The sequence below is a fragment of the Corythoichthys intestinalis genome, chromosome 12, assembly GCF_030265065.1.
Source record: "Corythoichthys intestinalis isolate RoL2023-P3 chromosome 12, ASM3026506v1, whole genome shotgun sequence".
NCBI classification, from domain to species: Eukaryota; Metazoa; Chordata; class Actinopteri; order Syngnathiformes; family Syngnathidae; genus Corythoichthys; species Corythoichthys intestinalis.
This window is the reverse complement of record NC_080406.1, coordinates 46,198,699-46,214,419: the sequence shown is the minus strand read 5'-3', so window position 1 is coordinate 46,214,419 and position 15,721 is coordinate 46,198,699. Positions and strand designations below refer to the sequence as shown.

Genomic DNA, 15,721 nt, shown 5'->3' with positions numbered 1-15,721 from the left:
AAGGGACTATAATCATGTGGGGACACAGAAATGTACAGTTGTGTGTCATCTGCATAGGCGTGATAGGAGATGTCATACTGTTCCATTATCTGAGCTAACGGAACCATATAGATGTTAAATAAGAGTGGTCCAAGAATTGACCCTTGAGGGACTCCACACGTGAATTTGGTTCGTTCTGACTGATAGTTTCCGATTGAAACAAAGAAATCCCTATCATGTAAATAGGATGTGAACCACTGAAGAATAGTGTCAGTAAGCCCTACCCACTGTTCCAATCTGCTGAGTAGTATGTTGTGATCAACCGTGTCGAATGCGGCGCTGAGATCCAATAGTAACAGAACAGATGATTTGCCTGCATCGGTATTCCGACGAATATCATTTAAGACTTTGATAAGCACGGCCTCGGTGCTGTGTTGTGGCCGAAATCCAGACTGAAATGAGTTAAAAAGATTGTTTTGCATCATAAAAGTCTGGATCTGTTCGAACACAACCCTTTCGATAATTTTCCCCAGGAATGTAAGATTTGATATTGGCCTGTAATTGCTAATGGTTGAGGCATCCAGATTAGGTTTTTTTAGGAGAGGTTTTATTACTGCAGTTTTTAAAGTCTGTGGAAACTCTCCTGTTTGGAGAGAAGTATTTATGATCTGAAGTATGTCTGGGGCTATGCAATGAAAAACAGTTTTGAAAAAGTTTGAAGGAAGGATGTCAAGGCAGCATGTTGTGGGCTTTAATTTTGACACAATTTCTGTTAAAGTGGCATAGTCCAAGAGGCTAAACTGTCTAAGATTGACGTGGGGGACATTTTGGGAGGCATTTAGTGTAGCAATTGTTAATCTGGAACTGCACACAGTCTATCTAATCTTTAGTACTTTGTGTGTAAAGAACGCTGCGAAATCATTACAGGACACCTCAGATGCCAATTCCTGTGGTATTGATGCTTGTGGGTTTGTCAGTTTGTCAACAACAGAAAATAGTGTTCGAGTATTGTTGGTGTTTCTACTAATGATCTCTGAAAAATATGACTGTCTAGCATTTTTCAGTTCAACAAAACACAATGAATAATCATCACAATAAGAGTATATCATACTCCTATGTGATACATTAAAATTGTTCAGACCAATAGGACACTCAGATTAACATTCTCCGTGTCAAGCAGCTGAACAGGACAGGTTAAAAAAAAGAAGAAAAACAGGCATTACATCATCTGGACTATTAACTCATTTGCTCCGAAAAATGTATAAATACGTTCTATTTTTAATTGTTTCAGTGTCCCAAAGACGTATTTATACGTCTTTTACGTTTCTTTTCACAAGAGACATCTCTGGGTTCTGATTCAACTTAGCTCCAAAGCACAAAGCTGAAAGTCCATTTTAAAGCAATAAAACTGGCCACTGGAGGGCAGTAGCGCATTTGGTAAGACGCGCAACCCGATTCAACGGAACGAACGGCCGGGCCACACAGCCGGGGCACCGGCAGAAGACGACTGAATGGACGTCCAGGATGCCAGGCGGCGGCGACCAAGCAGAACGACCGCGACCACCAGTGTAGTGGACGATGCGGTTAAGTCCGTGCTGCTCGCCGAGCAGAGCCCGCGCCACTGTGCTTGGCCGCTCGTGTCCCCCGCACCCTCCAGTGTCCCGCACGGAAACGCGCAGAGCCAAACCAGTTCCCCAGGCGAACTCTGCCACGAGGCAGTGGTCACCACGAAGGAAAGACTAAAAAAAATCCATCTGTATGAGACAGGCGGCGATGAGGGAAAAGTTTAACCCAACTGTCGCAGCCACAACAGCATCATCTCTCAGTTAGTTATGTGTAAATAAATTGTTACTTTGCTACCAAAAGCTGTATTTGTCTTGTTGTTTATGTTATTTTGTAAAAGGAAAACATTAGTCTGATGTTTGGGATGTAACTAAAGCAAAAAATAGCTGTGTTAAATTCAAAGTTCTGTTTGAAATGTATACATTAACAAAAAGCTCAATTTCTTTGTTTTTTCATCAGAAATTGGAAAATTGCTCAAACTTAGCTATTTTCTAATGCTGATTTCTGAAGAATGGAAAAAGATATGAACTACTAGAGTCTGATTTTTCTTTTGGTGGGTACCATGTTTATATAGCAATAGAAGAGATTTTTCTGTGGGCCTTGCAAAATCAGTCAAAATCCAGTAAAACGGCCGGGAGCGAAGGGGGTTGCACCAGTGAAAATGGCTGGGAGTGAATGAGTTCAGCACATTTGCCACAGTCTGGTCTTCAAATCCATATCTTCACCATATTAAAAAAAAAAAAAAAAAAAAAAAAAAAAAGAAACAATTGTACTGAATAAGCCGGTTGCACTTTCCAAGCAATTCACAGTGGTGAAGCGGCTAAAATAATGTACAAAGGTTTTTTTACTCATCAAATTTGGGATACACTCACACATTGCATATGTGTGCATAAGCTCTGTATATCATTCAAAAGGAGCATATGGTTTCCATGACAAAGGTTTTCGGAATGGCAAGGTAACCAACATATTCTGAACTGCCGTCCAAAAGCCTTTAACTCAATCTCAACACTTTTAGCACAGTGCCTTTCTAACAGGAAAAAGATTAAGAAATTATTTAGATTTAACAGACCTGGAAGGGGCACAACCACAAATAGCTCCTCTGTCTGGTTCACTTGTTTCACAGTTGCTCACAGTTCTTTTTTTAAAGGAAGAGCCTTCGGATTTTTTTTTTTTTCCCTCCCTATTAACAACATAATACTACTGTACTGCACATGTAAATAAAGAAAGCGCAATCCATACTAAAAAAAAAAAAAAAAAGGAAAGTGCAATACTTAATTTGAAGACACTGTAGATAAATTATACACTTTGGAATCATATGAAGTGATGATAATAATAAAACAAGTGTTCCAGAGTCATGTCATTTATTGTTTGCATCGATTTAGTCACAGAGGTACTTTGTTAATCAGTGTTCTCTATCTATGTATTTCTAATTTTACATTAAATGAACCAGTTTAAATGGAAGAAAAATATCATGACACTGATGAAACAATATTTGTGATTTACACAAAACTTACCGTTTTTTTAAGTATTGTAATATGACAGTTTTTATAAAAAATAAAGTGTTCCTTGCATTTTAGAAAATGAAAAGAAAAGGCGAGGAAGAGAGGTTGACAGCACAGCCGGGGGATCCCATGCCAATCGGAGCATGGCCCTTTAGCCGAGCGTTCTGTCTGAGATGCCAGTTTGACGGACGATGCTGGTCCAAGTGACATTTCTCCGGGGTAGAAAAAGAGAGACCAAAGTGTTAAAGAGAAAGTGAAGAAGGCAACATTAAAAAATGTGTGTGTTAGAATTGAGTTGTGCGAGAATACTCTAGGATTTTTTTTCATGAATTGAATCAATCTAAATATGGAATCAGTGTCATGCCAAAATTAAAAATATAAATGAATAAAGGGTAAAATTTTCTCTGCGAAACCATAACAGAGTAACAATTCTTCTTAGGCCATTTTTACACGACGACGATCTTAAGCAATAACACAAAAGTGGCGTTTTGCCGTTATTTTAAATCTGCGTTTACATGACCATTATGTATAAGGAAAACTGTATGCACACGGAAGCGCAAAAGTGCATGAAACATCCAATTTGCCGATGTAGTATGCATTCCCAATGTGTAGGTGGCAGCTCCACCAAAACTGTCTGCTATTTCCTCTTTTGTCATGGTCAAACAACAACATAGCGAAGCGCATTAGACTGAGTAATAAATAAGTTTATGTGATTAGAGTAGTGAATAGTTGGTAAATGGTGTTATAGTTGTATAGTGCTTTTCCACCTTTCAAGGCCCCCAAAGCACTTAACACTACATCACCATCCACCTACTAGTGACGCAGCACCAGGAGCAACGTGGGGTTCAGTGTCTTGCTCAAGGATACTTAGACGAGTTCATCAGGGTGGAGAATCGAACTCACAACCTCTGGGCTGGGAGACAACTACTCTACCACTGAGCCACACCACCCCATTTGACAAGAGTCTTGAATAATGTTGAACGCACTTAGGCCGTGTACAAGGTTGCTACTTGAAGACATGTTTTCATGCACTTTTGGACTGTTCACATGCACTGACATCATTAGTAACTTCACCTCCTTCACTAATAAATATACTGGACCATTATCGCCACCTACTGTTCCGAAGTACGGAAGTCAGTTGTCATCCAAAACTCGCTTTTGTACCGTACCCTCTACGCTGCGCGCATTGCGCTTGCACATACTCAGCACACAAGAAAATCTATGCAGTGTACAAAATAAAGTTCAACAGAAACGTATTGTGCCGTCACTAGGACTACTGTCGGCGCCACCGTGACGTGTCAGCACGACATTCCAACTGGTCAGTCGATAGGGCAACACGATGCTTCTATTTGTGCGTTCGATACTGCAACGTGACACTCTTATTGGTACGTTCGATACGGCAACGCGACGCTCCCATTGATGGTTACTACACCCCGATACAACTGTGAGGTGTATATCCTGGGCGGGTGAAGAGAAAAATAACGAGTGAAAAGTGAGCTGGACTCCTGTGCTGATTTACTGAAGCAACATCTTTGCAAGCGCTACAGTATTAACTAATATCTTTTTAGAACGGATATAATCTAGTTAATTAGACCAACATTTTTTTTCTGTACCATTTTGCAACATAACTCAATGAAAAACAGGTGCCTAGCCAATAGACCCTACTCACCTACGTCACAAAATGACGTGTCGCTGTATCCGGCCGCCGTATTGTCCGTATTTTTTAGACCTATTCTCATTGTTTTCAATTAGTCGTGCAAGTTATAGAGCAATTCATGGAAGCCCCGGTGTTATCTGACGCTGTAAACTCATTGGATGCGTTGCATAAAAGGCGTTATGTGGAAAAGCTTCAGTTTATCCATTCGCCAGATCCATATTTGATGCCTAAATCGATGTTTTTCAACCCGCTGTCTTTGCCGTCTTTGCCTGACATCTGCTATCCTGATATTTACAACTATCTTGTCCACACAAAATCAGCCTATTCTCAGGAAAGTCTGAGAAACTTTAAGAGCTTGGAGGCTTATAAATACTTCGTTGCTGGTTGGGTGAAACAGGTCCTCATCCACGAAAATTCGGCAGGAATCTATCTTGTACTCGGGAAGGTGAGTTACGAAATTTTCAATTCAAAATCTTTTGTTCTTGCTAACATCCACTGTCAAGTCTAATGTATTTCATGTCATTTGTCAATGGAGCTAGGGCTTTTAATGTTTATATGGTTTAGTGATAGCATTCTCACTACATACGTAATAAATATGAAGTGCGATAGCACTACTCCAGATTGTCTCTAGTTGAATTTATTTTTTGGCTTTTGACCTCAATAGTGAAATTGTAAATTAATTGTATGACAACTGTCTTATTATCCCCTTATAATTATATATTTTCAGGTAGTTCATTCACAACGTCTGAGTGTATGTTGTCAGCGATTAGCCTAGCAATGATCTTAATTGTGGTTGTCAGCCCAAAACCCTAAAAAAATATATTGAATGCATCTTACCAGATATAAAATGACTACTACATAATCTGTGGTAGCCCAGTTTTCTCGTCGAATTGCAGCAGTCCATCTCGCTCTCCTCTCCGGGTCTCTCGGAATACAGTAAAACTTCAAGTCTCTCCGTCTATCTTCTCTGTTTTTGCAACCGACCGCCACACACGACTTCACCATTTTGATTATTAATGTTAACGAGCAGAAAAACACGCCATAATAGGAGGAATTTACGAAGCGCTAATGCATTAACATGACGAGTAGACGGACAACATGGCGCGGGGGCGTGGCTGTGACGTCACGTGAGTAGGGTCTATAATACGATACAGTTAAGTTCACTTACACTATATAGCCAATCATAGCATTGACTACCCATACACGCCGCGCATGTTATCTAGCTAAAACAGTGCAGTGGCGCTAAGAGACACAAATGCTCACCCCTTATTACGTCGAAAGGAATGGGCAGCGATACTACACTCATCAAGCCAAAGTAAAAAAAGAAATGCGGTTCTTTTCAGATGGAATGGCTGTCGAAGTATGTGGAAATAGAAGAAGAAGAGGTGAAACTGAGTGAGATGTTTTTTTTTGTTGTTTTTTTTTTTTTTTTTTTGTTTTGTTTTTTTGGTCCTGTATAGCTGCTTAGACACGGAGAATAGGAATCTTGAGTGTTTTTATTGTCCGAACAGTTTTAATGTGGGAGTTTGATATACTCCCATTGTGGTTGTTCATTATGGTTTATTTATTAACTCACCCATGCCACATCTGGACCTTACCTAGGCCAAGGCAGGACTTTTCCTATGGTTGAAGCAGGATTGGCCCTCACGTATAACATAGTACATTTCTCATGAACAACAAGATTTTTGTCTTTTTTATTTTAAGTGTGCCAAATCAATTTTATTAAAAGAAAACTAATGACAATTGCTGATGTAGTTTCATTCTTTATTATCCAAGTAACTTGCTATGATCCAAGGTTTTGAACAGGCATGATACTGGTGTGTGGCCACAGCATACACATCTGATGTTGCTCACAGTTGTCCTCAGTGTGCTCAGGGAGCGTGTGTGTCTGCTCAGACACAAAAAAAGGTTGAGGGAACATTGGTTGTCAACTTTTAAGACGGCGACGACATGCGGGAGCGTAGTCAAGATTTCCACTCTGGAAGGCTTTTGTTGTTTTTTCAACCTCCCAAAATGCTGTCGTCGTGTAAACCAGGGGTTTTCAACCCAGTCCTCAAGGCACACTGTGGGTCCTGGTTTTTGTTCCAGCCGATCCAGCAGAGACAGTTGAACCAATGAGGCTTCTGCTAAAACAAGCCACACCTGACTGCAATCAACTGATTGCACTTGTAAAACACCAGATTGGGGAAAAAGTGTTGTCATCTTGTTTGGTAAGAATGAAATCCTGCACCCACAGTGTGCCTTAGTGGAATAGGTTGGGGACCCCTGGTGTAAACGATAGGGCTCTCTGGAAAAGTTTTGCGGTGTCAACCCCTTTCTCGTATAAACGTCCCCTTAAATGCAAATACAGTACTAAGCTGCAAAAAAATCAGATAAAAACAGCTTTTAGTCAAATATATTCCGTTGTTACGTAACTCATTGATCCCATTGATGGAAATAGACGTCCAATCCATTTGAACAGAGAGGACTGGCATTTGTTCACTTGCTGCCAACCCGCCCAGTTCAAAATGGATTGGACGTCTACTACTCACAAACTAATTTAAATTCACATCACGAGGAGGAAAAAAGACACAATTTGGCGTCTGTCATCATCAATGACACTGAAAGAGTTATGAAACTGTAACAGAGTAGAAATGCTAGGACTTTAAAAAAAAGATGTTTCATTATTAACGAAGCGCAAAAAGGTGGTTGAATTACAATTAGTATGCAAGCACCATACTGAAATGGTACCACATTGCAAGCAGGGAGCATCTACTCACTTCGCCTGCAAAAGTGGTAGACTAACAGGAACATATCAGAGGAAACAGGAGTAGGAAAGAGTAAAAATAGGAAAGAAGTACTTGTTTATTGCACTGAACTCATTAGCATCACACCTATTAGCGTCCTGTCAGCTTCACTGGCCCCTCTTTGCCACTCAACCCTGAGAGACGGCCAATCTGTCAGAGCGAAGAGGCAGTCAACAAACACACCGATTGCTCATTTTTGTCCAGTCTTTACCCATCCATTTGCCTGTTTGTCCACATCTGAAACAGACAGTTTAACAGACAGGCGAGAGTATTGCAGCAAGCAGTGTCCAAATTTTAAAATGCTTGTGGGACTGGAAGGCTTTTGAAAACAAGAAACTGCACAACAATCTTTCTACACAGGCATTATCCAGATCTATAATTACCGGTATAAGTGTAGTTATTAGGTAACGGTACACAAAAACTTCGGTTCGGTACGAACCTCGGTTTTGAGGTCACGGTTCGGTTCATTTTCGGTACAGTAAGAAAACAAAATGCAAAATATAAATGTGCTAGTTGTTTATTACATACTTTTGTGCTTTCAACAATAGGAACATTAGGTTACACGAAGCTAGAATTCTGCTCAAAAAGTAGCGGGTATTTAAAGATAATCCAACAACAATTTGCCTTTCAGACCCTGCGTATTGGTCAGCTTTCTTTCTGAAAGAAAGAAGAAAAAGAAGTCCTGTGCTAAAGAGAAAAGCAATCCCAATGACAAAGATTTTAACATGTATTTTACAAATGATGCCTCAATGAAACATTTTTTTTTTCTTATGAACGGTTTTCAAAAGCTTTATTGGTGGATTTACTCAAGTTAAAGCGTCACACAGAAATTAATACATTTAATTGTGTAAGCAGGATGTGTGTATTATTCTTATTATTTAATTACAGGTGTTTTAGCTCATTTCAATTTATTTTATCTAAATGGGCTACTATTTATTTTATTATGTGTTTATATTTTACAAATGTGATGTAGTATTCATTTATATTGTATATTTTATGTTGTATAACTTTAGTTTCTATGTGAATATTAGTTCTTACTTGTTTTGTTGTGGTAGGAGGGTTTTGTATTGAACACGGGGCCGTGTTGGTTATTATTATAGCAGAGAAGACAGCAGTAAATCAACAAAGACAAGTCAACTGTGCCCCAATCTACCACTCAAGAGATCTGATGGACTCAAAAAGTAGGTTACGATTGCATATTAGTTTGAAAATCGACCGGATCCACCGTATTTTTACACGAGTAACTTCCGGCCCGATCCTAGCTACCGGTAGTAGTATTGACGGAGGAGGGCCGCGTCTCGCGTCAAATAATAAACTCTGCCGTTCTTTTCGCGTGCGTCGCGTTGAGCCGCTTCTGGGACTGGTGTGCATTGGCTGATTGACTCTAACGCCCGTGTTTCACTGCGTTCTCGCGGCGGCCACGTTGTCGCGCCGTTGACATTTCTGGGTTATACTGTCCTACCACGTTGGTCCTCATCATAGTAGAGAAGACGGAGTAAATATAATCTACACAAAGAAACTGTAACCTGATCGATTCACAGTGTTGAGAGAAATGGTGGAGGAAATGTTTTGTATTCATAAATGTGTCCTCAGTTGATGTTGAAATAATGTTCCTATTGCATTTTATTATTGACATATTAACTTTTCGCCACAAGATGGCAGGATGGGACTTAATCGTCTAAAGTGCTACTTTTATTACTTCTTCTTGTTTGACTTTGATGACTTTGATTTGTGGGATTGCCTGTGAAGACAGCAATGAGAGAGGATGTATCCGCATGTCAGTAGAAATTAAACACGCCAAGTTTTGGCTAAAAGACAACTTATTCTCCGTCAATTCATCCTATGAATGCAACGTTGAGCTGCAACCACCTCAACACACAGCCTCGAAAAGTAAGGGTTATATTACGTCAGAAACTCCTTCGGTACGCGTCCGTTCCGAACCGAGCACCACGTACCGAAACGGTTCAATACTATTACATGTAACGTTACACCCTTAGTAGTTATTGTACATCACTGCTCGTATTCATAAAAACAATCCTATTCTATGACACCCCATACCAGCGTGTCTAATAGGCTACTATAGACCTACAATATGGAGGGAAGCGCTGGGTACCTACCGATACGATTTGCAACACAAGGCTCACAATAACAATTATATCACAATATGGTGATAAAACAATTGTCAATAAAGGAAATCAATTAATGATATTCTATGATATGACTATTAAAAGAGAAAAGCTATTTCTAAATGGAGTAAATTTGCTACTTTAGTTTTTGCGTACAATCTGTCAAAAACGTATCTTTTTCACAGACTGTAAGAACAATTTAGTGGAACATTTCTTTTCACAAATGAGTGTTTTTAACGCATTGTATGTGACTGAAAACGATAGATGTCCAGTTCATTTAAACTGGGAGGACTGGCTTTGAATGCTCACGTTTGAGTGCCACTGACAGCACTAGATGTCCAATTTATTTTGAGTCAAAGTATACTCCCAACTGTGTCATCAAAAACTTTAACATTTCTCAAGTTTGCTGTGTTATCTTGTATCCATCCCATTGCTGTGAAGAAAAACCAAGACAGATATTTGAAAAAAAGAAAAAAAAAAATAATTGGACATCTAGCAACGTCATTGGCAGCCAGTAAAAAAACAATTAAAGTGGAAAATGATTATGTGGAAAACTTGAGCAACCTTTTGGTCCTATTATAAAAACTGTGACATCTTTTGAAAATGGCCATATTGATTCTTGGCGGGAACATATTGCCGGCATGAAAATCTCTCACCTTTCGGCGAAATTCGCCGTTTTGAAGTCAAAAAGGGCGACCTACGTGAATTGCATAGATCCAAGGAGAAATTCTTTTTGGGAGGAGGAGGGGGGGAGTCGGGAGGTTTTATTTAATTATTATTATTATCATCATGTGATTAACTTAGTACGTAAACTGAGCACTTAAGAAATCCAGTCAGCAAATCCTTCTAGATGCTTCGCTGACGAGAACCAATCATCGGCCCAAACGGCGTTCCATTATTCCAATCGCGCGCACTCTTTACGTGTACATGGATTGCTTGGAGAGCCTTTGGTTGCGTTGCAAAGCTGCGAAAACAAAAAGCAGGCCTTATCCAGAGCGGGGCAGACCAGAGCGCAGCATACACACTTCCCTGCATTTGCCAGCAGATTGAATTTGGTGAGTAATGCTTTCAATCGTTTTCATATTTTGCGATATAATAAAGTTACTGCCATTCGTTGCAGCTTGCGTTGAACACTGCCAGAGCTAGCCAAATCTCGCGTGAAAAAATAGCTCCCGTTAAATTGGCCTCAAACTCGTGTATTTAGCGGTTATATTAACGAAGAAACGCACTGTTGAGTCAAATTAAGCGGCATGCTCTCGGATGGAGTGGGGCGCCTCGCATCGCTCCCGTCGTCCGCCTGAGACACCTTATTTTCGTTTGGGACTCTAGCTGACGAGTGGTGGGAATGACTTGCTTCTTAAAGCTTTTCAGAAATACAAGGATCCCTCGTTTCTCGCGATTAATGGGGTCCAGAACCCACCACAATAAGTGAAAACCGTGAAGTAGCCCCCCCCCCCCCCCATTTTTTTGTGCGTGTTCGATGTATTTATTCAGATTTTACATTGGAGAAAAGATACATATAAGACAAGTTTTTTCACTTTTTTCACCAAAGTATCATTTATAAATGGTTTTCAAGCACACAAAGTGTAAGAATTATGATCAGTTTTAAACATGTTACTGCCCCACCGAATTATTTTTAAACAAGAATAAAGTAGTAAGAAAATGCTTGGCTTTATTAAATGCTTCATAGTGAGTCTACTCAAACCCTCTCAGGCTTTGTTAAACGGTGACTGACACATGTGCAAAGGTTTTCTTTTTATATATATTTTTTTGTTTGAAGCAATTTATTTGATTGAATAATAAAGACAAAAATGTCCTAGCCAAAATGTGGCCCAAACACAAAACTACATTACTTCAATGGAAAAATGTGTTTCAATCAAGAAAAATAGTTTTCAAATGCTTTTTTTGTCTCAAATTTATTTTTGCAATCAAAAACAATTTTTTTTGTTGAAGTGACTTTTTGGGGATTAAAAGTATATACTGTATTTTGATTGAAGCAACTTTATTTTTGATAGAAGTAACTTTGTTTTTTGATTGAATAACAAAAACACAAATCTACCTCCATCGTTATTGAGAGAGAAAGAAATTAAGAAAGCTTTAAAACTAAAAGCCACCGGAGAGTCTGTCATTTTTTTTTTTTTTTTTTTAATATTTATATTTCATTACATAGACATGCCTCGTAGGGAAAGGAGATTGAGGGGTAAAAAAAGGAGTTGGATGAGGCTGCTAAAGGCAGTGGATACCTCATCAGCTGGGTGAATAGCAGACATGGTAAGAACAAGTTTGCAAGGATAGTCGGCTATTAAATACAATTATAAACACAATTACAATGTTATTTTTCTATAAGCTTTTATGTCATTGCTTTATTAATCATTAGGTGCTAGAGTTGTTAAGTATGGATAATAATGAAATAATAGTTTTGAGAAAACTGTGCTGTTGGTGGCTCAGTGACCATCTGATGTGGTTTGTTCTCAGATGAACAAGTTGAGGAAGGAAGTTTTGATGCAGAGGTTGAAGGAAGAAAAGAGGCAGACTGACTGAGTCACAGCCAGAAAGTGTTGATGACAGTTTTGATTTCTATTCACTGTTACCCCCTCCCAATTAAAGTATGTCACAGTCGCAGCCAATTATTATCTAAAGCTGGTTAAGATTGAAGTTATGTTGTTTTAAGGTGTATTAAATACTTGTTCATGTGCCCCTTTTGATCTACAAGCACCTGCCCCTCCACCGGTCTCTGCACGGCCCTGCTGAAACACAGTGTGGGTCGACAGAGCTCAATATTTTGTTGGGGTGTACAGTGTACTGGAACATATTTCCTCCACACCCTTCTCACCTTTTTAACCCCTTACCCATTTTCATGCCTGATATTGATAACCTATTGAGATACAAAGTATCACTATATAGCACCATATTGATATACCTCGACCTATGATCGCTTCAACATACAATCTTTTCGAAATCCGATGTAAAATCTGATTCACCTTTTGTTTCTACATCCGACGACATGTTCAAAATAGGACGATTTATGACAGCGCCAAAGTTTAACCCTAACTCTAAGACGGATGCACAGCGGATTTTCTTGTGAGAGAAATCAACATGGGTTCCAAAAAGAAATGAAGATGGAAATGATAGAAAAATATGAACGTCCTGTGCGCGTCTGTGAAATGGCTCGACAATACTGCCGTAGAATGTCTACGGTCTAGACGGTCCTCCTCGGACCTCAGTTCACCAGTCTTTATAAGTCAAGGTGAAAATTATTATTGTAACATCAGCAAGGAAATCGCCAGCTTTGTCAGGTTTTTAATCATTTATTTCACAACTTGTGCTTCACAACACGTCAACTGTCCGCCGTAGCCGACGCCAACAACAACAGAACATGAGTGTTGCGAGCAAGTCGGAGGCGACGTGTTGAACCAAACAGCGAAATGGCAAGCTTGACTATTTGTCAAACAAGTCACACATGGGTCTGCGGAGGTCGACCCGGAAAAACCCCATTGAAAGCACGCCCCCCAACAAAACCTTTCCAGAACCGGAACCATTCCACTCAACATTGTTCCGCGGATGAATCAAACAAACAACCGCAACAATAGAACCCGATTTATTACATTATTATTAATAATATTATTACAATTTGTATTTATAATTTATTTGTTTTGCTATGTGCAATTGCTATTTGTAAAAGTACTGGCATTATTACAAATTTAAGTCTAGGTTTTTGGGCTGTGGAACAAATCAATCGAATTATTATGTATTCTATGAGAAAATCCCGCTCGACATACAACCATTTCGACTTACAAACAAGGTCCTGGAATTAATTAAATCTGTATGCAGAGGTACCACTGTATTAGCACACTTCTACTATACAACTGATGTGTGATATAGTGACTTTCCTCAAAGCTACACGAGAACCCAAATTTAGGATTAATGTAGTTGTAATATCATAACTTGGGTTTAATTTAAAAATTGTAACCTCAAAACAGAAAGATGCTCTCATAGTGATTGCATTTGTTTGAATCTTTAAAGGTAGCCAAAAGTTGCGACCACAAAGTCAGCATGATGAAAAATTCTGCATAATCTTGTAGCCTTGATAGTTATTTTTTTTGCAATAATTGTATAAATAAAAAAGTAAACCCCGGCCTTCTTTCACACCCCACACATACAGTACATTAATTCACTCACATCAGTTAAGAAAAAATGGGTGTCGTGTAGATGCCTTGGCTAGCTTCAGGCAGATAATGGCCTCGTCCAGCAAAAGCCACTAAGGGCTTTCAGTTTAGGCCTCTATTAGGCTGATGAGTTTTGGCAGCTAGAGTAGCTGGAGTTACCGCTGAACTTAAGCCTTCCTTCTGGCAAGGCCTAATTAAACTTTAACCACATCCCTGGTTTAAAGATAATTAGCTTTTGGGGTAAACTGCGACCCTTACCCAGAGGCTGCAAAAGGGTGGGATAACATAGCCACTAATGTGCTTTTCTGTGACAGCACAAACACACAAAAAAAGATTATATGTAGTTTAGAGAATGCTATAATTTGAATGTACACATATTTGCACAGGTCTGTGGTGAGTGGACCCTGAACCACTGCAAATGATAGTTTGAGCCAATACTACATAAATATATACCCATACAGTAGTATGAAAAAGTATTTGAACTTTTTGGAATTTTTCACATTTCTGCATAAAATCACCATCAAATGTAATGTCTGATCTTTGTCAAAATCACACAGATGAAAATGTAGTGTCTCTTTTAACTAAAACCACCCAAACATTTATAGGCTTTCATATTTTAATGAGGATAGCATGCAAACAATGACAGAATGGGGAAAAATAAGTAAGTGAACCCTCTGTGTGAGGAGACTTAAAGAGCAATTGAAACTAATTTTTATCAAACATTTTAAGTCAGGTGTTTGCCCAATCACTTATGAGTGGTTTAAAGCTGCCCTGCCCACTATCAAACACACACCAGGTAAGAAATATCTTTATGAGAAGCATTGTCTGATGTGCATCGTGGCTCAGTCAAAAGAGCTGTCTGAAAACCTGAGATCAAGGATTGTTGATTTACATAAAACTGGAAAAGGATAAAAAACTATCTCTAAAAGTCTGACAGTCTGAGAGGTTGTCTACAAATGGACTCTTGCTTCTTTCCCAAGGAGTAGAGCAGGGCGGTAAACCGAAAATTTACCGTTACCGAAATTCTTCACGATGACCGACGTAATTTTGACCATGTCGGTAAATTCGGTAATTTAATAAAAGAAGAAAATATAGTCTTTTCATCCCACTTTGACTCTGTGTTGTTCGGCTATGTTCATTCCCCTTTATGAAACCAGACAGTGTGCTTACATTGGGAGTCACATGGTTTTCAGGAAGCCAATCAAACAGAAGCCCGGTAGGCTAACGCTAGCTGCTAACGCTAGCTGCTAACGCTACAAGTAAACGGGATGAAGTCGGGCTTAAGTTAGCTTCGCCAAACTTTCACCCGACATTAAGTAAACTCTTGACAGGTTCCAGATAGGGACGGAAAAACCGAGGCTTTCTGAAACAATGAACCGCTTTTAATACAATTGCCCTAAATTGAATCACTGTTTGACACACTGCATGAGCCCCATCTACTGGATAAACAGTGCACGTTTCTTTTTAAAAGTAAAGTTGACAAATTGCCTCAGCATTACATATCTTCAATAGAATTACCGGTAAGTGGATGTCGTCTATTTCAACCAGGAGATCGTGTCGTCATTAAGTGTGATTTACACAATTAAAGTTGACCTCTTTAAGCCTGTGTCATTGCTTTTGTCTGTGAAGATGTGTTCAAAGCAGTATTTGTAATACACGACAGTGCTAGTCTTGTAAGTGGCTCGTCCTAGATGACAGGGAGTAACTATGTATTGTTTATTTTTTGTAAAAATTACAGTACAGTAAGCACAGTGCTTGGGAACAGGAATATTATTTATTGCATACTGTAAGGATTTCCAAAATCATAAGATGTAAATAATTGAGCTGAATAAAAGAAAGGAAAGGTTTGTGAAACATTTTATTTTTTAATTAAGTATAATTTCTGGGGGGCGGGTGGATGTGTCGTATTTGTATCTATTCTAAATATCTAAACGTATGCCAC

The 15,721-nt window shown here is 39.1% G+C and overlaps 1 protein-coding gene across 1 annotated transcript in view; it reads right to left on the bottom strand.

Moving 5' to 3' along the window:
• The window catches only part of LOC130927226 (receptor tyrosine-protein kinase erbB-4-like), a 453,841-nt gene that overhangs the window by 385,610 nt on the left and 52,510 nt on the right, over nt 1–15,721 (bottom strand). The gene's annotated exons all lie outside the window — the stretch shown is intronic.